General features: G+C 53.1%; 1 pseudogene; it reads right to left on the bottom strand.

The window, feature by feature from the left end:
• Positions 1–528: 528 nt before the first annotated feature.
• On the bottom strand, positions 529–1,920 carry LOC147690381 (zygote arrest protein 1.L pseudogene; annotated as a pseudogene).
• Between the last annotated feature and the right edge of the window lie 3,706 nt (positions 1,921–5,626).

Genomic DNA, 5,626 nt, shown 5'->3' with positions numbered 1-5,626 from the left:
GGGGCGGGGGGGGGGGGGGGGGGGGGGGGGGCTCAGTGTCCGTGCACTCCACTCTGCGTGTGCTGCTGACCAGCCTTTACAGTGCTGTCAGCGCGCGACTTACACAGCTGCTAAAATGCATGTTTTTAATTTTACCGGCCTTGCTGCCCTTTGCACCCAAGAAGGCATTGCTGGGGCGGACTCCCGTGAAACTGCACGCAGAGGGCCCTCCAGTAAGGAGTAAAAACTGCTAGGACCCTGGGCGAGGAACTCCAGAAGAGAACAAACTGTAGCTCTCCCCTGCTCCGACACATTACATTGCAGCTGTAGCCGTCCACTCTCCGTCCTGCCAGCGAGACGCAAAGCTAGCCGGCGAGGCTCTCAGCTTTGAGACGCACTCCCAGGCACAAGGTTTCGCATGATTGAGAGTGGGGGGCAGGAAGAGGGCACTCCTCACCGGCCCAAACACATTGCAGTCTCTTTGTCTGCAGCCATCAGAGACAGTGCCTCGCGCACGCGTTACAAAGGACAGAAATCTGAGGGTGCTTTTCACTGATAACCTCCTTTTTTCCAGCTCAAGAACGATTTCACAATTGCTTTTACATTGTCTGCTTGTTGAGGGAATGGTTCTGCTGTTAAGAGAACCTCAGACATGACCTTGACCTTTGCAGTGGATTTCTGCAGGTACCCCAGCTTACAATCAGCAACAAAGCGAACAACTGACCCCCACTAAGAATTCATTGGTATTACGTGAATAAGCACCCCGTTTTGACAACTAATTGGTTAAATCCAGATAAAAAAAATACCCACACTGCTTTCAAACTCTTAGATCTGGCACTGCCTGCAGTTCTCGCAATTCGATTCCAGTGGATTTCCTCTCGTGGCTACAAGTCTCAAATTTCCCAGGTCTATGCGAGATACTTTAAGTCTCAAGTCCCTAAAGTAATCAACAAAAAAAGACCAAGTATCAGAACGCCAAAGAAAAAAAAAACGTTGTGAAAGTTTTTCCAGCATGGGCCTCAAACTGAGCGGCAGCTGGTAGACAAGCAACGGCCGGTTATTGGGAGAGATGGACTGGCGAGGGGAGTCAGCAACGAATGGGTGCCCCCAAAGGTGGCGGGGTGAGAGGGAAGGGGCGAGGGCTGTCACGGAGTGTATACTACATGCGGGTAGTAGGCCATATGGTAGTGAGACGTGCAATCCCCCCTCACCCCCCAAAAAAGCCATGGACCCTTGCCTGCTCCTCACCTGGAAACGCAGTCTGCCCTTGTCGGGGGAGGCGGTGGTTTCCTGCTGCCCGGGCTCTGCTGCTGCGTCCCCTTCGGCTTTCTGTTCTGGCTTCTTCTCTTCCTCCAAGCTAGCCTCCTCCTGCCGGTCTGCGCGGCCTCCCTCCGCGGGGCTACCCTTCTCCTCTGCGGGCCGCGCCCCCGAGCTCTCCCCGCTCTCGGGTTTCCCCTCTCCGCCGCCCTTGGCCTCCGCGTCCTCTTCCTCCGTGAAGGTGGGGAGCCTGCGGGAAGCGACGGGCGAGTACACCGCGGCGGTCCGGGGGAAGCGTACGGTCTTGGGGGGCGAGGAGGCCAGGGTCCCGTCGGGCTCCTGCGGAGCCTGTCACCACACGCCCCGCCTCCGACGGGACAGGGTACGGGGCCCCAGCGAGCACTGCACCGAGGCGTCCTGCCGGGGGTTCACCTGCACCCCCACATCGCGGGTGTTGGCCTTGCGCAGGCGCGGGGTCAGGTTGGGGTTCACCTGGGACAGGATGGCCTTGAGCTGCGCGCGCTGGTAGTTGTCGAAGTACTCTCCGGTGTCCGCGTAGGAGGTGAGGTAACCCCGCTGCCTCCAGCCGCCGCCCTTGCCTTTGGGGTTCAGATACCTGTAGTTGTACGGCGTGTAGGCCGAGTACATATAGCTGTCCATTGCCTCGTCCGATATCGTAGCCATAGTGTCTGGCCCCGAGCCCGCCCCTGAGGCCTAATTAAATAAGGGCGGCAGGTGAAGTCTGCAAACGGCTCAATTAAGACATGGAATTGGAGTTTGGCAACCCCACCTGCAGAGACAGACCCCAGACTCGCCATAAGCGCATAGCAGAGCTTATAGTGGATAATACAAACTTGTTTTAGCCCAAATCTATATTTAAAGTCTGCAAAATGTCTCCCTTAGCTGAACCCGCGCGCCTTAATTGAAGTAGTGCAGTGCTTATTTTAACTTTACACGGGAGGCAACTTTGTCTCATGAAATTTATCTCTCTAAACACATTTTGCCTTAAGGTTTCTAGTGGCTCAGCAATGCACCTAATTGATAGGGCTACAGTATGTTACGTTAAAATATAGTGAATTATTATTTTCTTTAAATGGATCTATGTCGTCCTGATTTTCCTATGGTGCCCGCTGTCGTTGTTTATTGTTAGAATAGAACTTTGAAATTAATTAAAGATTACAGGTGCCTAGTTCGAACATAATTTTAGTTGTGTAGAGACAGGCCACTATTGCTAAATTATAATCGTGATAGCAGAGTTCTTAAGTTTTAAGTCCATGCGTGAGTAGTTAACTCAGTCCATGCGTTTTCTTTGCATTGTGGGATTTGCAGTCATGATTTCACACGGGCCCGGCAACGTTACCAGTCCCAAAATGCATAGTAAAACTATGGGGCTGCATTAGCTGCTCCGGTATAGACGTGGAGAACTTGAGAGCTCTGCGCTTGCTTGCCAACGCATGAATTCTACAATCAGGGACGGTAAAGGGGGGCTAGGGGAGGGGCGCAGAGGAGTCACTTACCAAGTGTCAGGTGTGGGGTTGTTCGCCCAATTATGTGTTCTTTGCTTTGCGTTCTTGTATCTGTATTTTTTTTAGCATTGCGCTTGTGGCTCTACAATTAACCCCTTCGCTGCGGCGGCTATTCCACCGCAGCGCTAAAGGGGCGGGGCGGCCGCGCGGCCGCCGCATGCTGGTGACAGAACCGCTCCGTCACCAGCTACAGTTGAGCTGTGCTGGTGACGGAGTGGTTCCGTCATGACCCGCCCGCTCTTTAGAACGCCCGCGCAGGCGCGAAATCAGCGCCGCGCAGGCGCGGCGGCCGGGCCATGACGGAACCGCTCCGTCATCAGCACAGCTCAACTGTAGCTGATGACGGAGCGATTCCGTCATCAGCATGGAAGGGGTTAATAGACCGCAAGAAAAACAAGTCAGGTCCCGGGCCGCGCTGTGATTGGCTGACGTCACGGGGGTGTCCCGGCCGGCAGCCAATCACAGCGTGGCCCGGGAATGACGTCACGGGGGTGTCCCGGGCCGGCAGCCAATGGCAGCGCGGCCCGGGACAAAGGGGCGGGGCTTAAAAAAAGCACCAGAAACGCCCCCGAATCGCGTTTTCGAGAGAAAACGCGATTGACAGCCTCTGCCTCCCAATGGCTAGCCTCCATTTATGGAGCTAGCCAATGATAGGCAGAGGCGGGTCATCAGCCCAGATAGAACTCAAGAGGTTTTGCTAGCGCATGCGTACTTCGTACGCATGGCTAAGGCAAAACCTAAAAAAGATTGAGGCGAAAACATATTTATCAGTGAGCACATACATGAACTAATCTAACTTTCCCAAAGATGTAGGTAGCATGAAGGTATAGGTTAAAGCGAGTGTGTTAAAAAAAAATTTGAGTATAGGAGAGAGAGGAGACAAGAAAAGAGAGGAAGTCCCCGAAAGGGGAAAGGTGGGGCAAAAGGAAGAGCATGGTGGGATGACGAAAGTTGTGAGTGACAGAACCAATTGGAGCAGTTAGTTAAGGCCTGATTGGAAGTATCCATGAAATAGTAGGAGTCTGAGTTAATTCTTGAATAAAACACACTCTTAAGGTGTAAAGCTGATGGTTAAGGGTTCACAATGATAGTGGCACAGCCATCGCGTGCACTTCTCTAAATGCTGGTTCTAGGGATAGCCTTTCTATGCTGTTAAAATAACCCTGGCCTGGTGTCTGCCTCCGCTGTTAGGTAGGTAGTGAAGTTCAAGTTCAGGAATTTGTATAGCGCACTACTCACCCAGAGGGTATCAAGGCGCTTGGGGGAGGGGATTATTTATCGAATAGCCAGGTTTTAAGTTCCTTTCTGAAGGAAATGTGGTTTTGTGTAAGGCAGAGGTGAGTGGGGAGAGAATTCCAAGTCTTGGCCGCCAAGTAGGAGGAGGATCTTCCTCCCATGGTGGATCTGTGGATGCGCGGAACTGCGGCGAGGGCTTGATTGGAGGAGCTTAGTTGGCGGGTGGGTGTGTAGAAGGACAGTCGTGTGTTGAGGCATTCGGGTCCTAGTTTGTAAAGGGCCTTGTGTGCGTGGGTGAGGAGACGGAACGTTATTCTCTTGTTGACGGGAAGCCAGTGGAGGTTTTTCAGGTGACCAGTAATGTGAGCTTGGCGAGGGATGTCCAATATGAGTCTGGCTGATGCGTTTTGGATGCGTTGGAGTTTTTTCTGTAGTTTGGCTGTGGTTCCGGCGTAGAGGGTGTGTCCATAGTCCAGTCGGCTAGTGACCAGTGCGTGGGTGACAATCTTTCTTGTTTCGGTGGGGATCCAACGAAAGATTTTCTTGAGCATACGAAGTACGTTGAAGCAAGAGGATGAGACGGCGTTGACTTGTCTGGTCATCGAGAGGGAGGAATCTAGGATGAAGCCTAGGTTACGTGCGTGGTCTGTGGGTATAGGTGCCGTGCCCAGGGCCGATGGCCACCATGAGTTGTCCCATGCGGAGGGGGATGTTCCTAGGATGAGGACTTCTGTTTTGTCTGAGTTAAGTTTTAGGCGGCTGTTTTTCATCCATTCGGCAACTTCTTTCATGCCTTCGTGAAGATTGGTTTTGGCAGTGTTAGGGTCTTTGGTGAGGGAAAGGATCAGCTGGGTGTCGTCAGCGTAGGATATGATGTTAAGGTGGTGTTGTCGCGCGATGGATGCGAGGGGGCTCATGTAAATGTTAAAGAGGGTGGGACTGAGTGATGATCCTTGTGGTACTCCGAAGATGACTTCGGTGGCCTCTGATTTGAAAGGGGGGAGTCGGACTCTCTGGGTTCTCCCGGCGAGGAACGAGATGATCCAGTCCAGGGCTTTTCCTTGTATGCCGATGTTACGGAGGCGTTGTATGAGGGTGTTATGGCAGACTGTGTCGAAGGCGGCGGAGAGGTCGAGTAGGATGAGGGCAACTGTTTCTCCATTGTCTAGAAGCGTTCGGATGTCGTCTGTCGCTGCAATGAGGGTGGTTTCGGTGCTGTGTTTGGTTCGGAAGCCGGACTGTGAGGTGTCGAGGGAGTTGTTGGATTCAAGGAAGGCGACGAGCTGGCTGTTGACGGCTTTCTCAATGACTTTGGCAGGGAATGAAAGGAAGGAGATGGGGCGGTAGTTCTTAAGTTCAGAGGGGTCTGCTGTGGGTTTCTTCAGGAGGGCGCTGAGTTCGGCGTGTTTCCAGCTTTCTGGGAAGGTAGCGGAGTTGAAGGAGCAGTTGATGATATCACGGAGATGGGGTGCAATGATGGAGTCTGCTTTGTTGAAGATGTGGTGGGGACAGGGGTCGGTTGGCGAACCTGAATGGATGGAGTTCATTAGGCGGATGGTGTCTTCAGTGGTGATTGGGCTCCAGGCGCCAAGGCTATTAGAGGACGGTTTGGGTTCGGAGGTGGGTGG

The sequence above is a fragment of the Lissotriton vulgaris genome, chromosome 9 (genome assembly GCF_964263255.1).
Source record: "Lissotriton vulgaris chromosome 9, aLisVul1.2, whole genome shotgun sequence".
NCBI classification, from domain to species: Eukaryota; Metazoa; Chordata; class Amphibia; order Caudata; family Salamandridae; genus Lissotriton; species Lissotriton vulgaris.
This window is presented reverse-complemented; position numbering and strand designations above follow the sequence as displayed.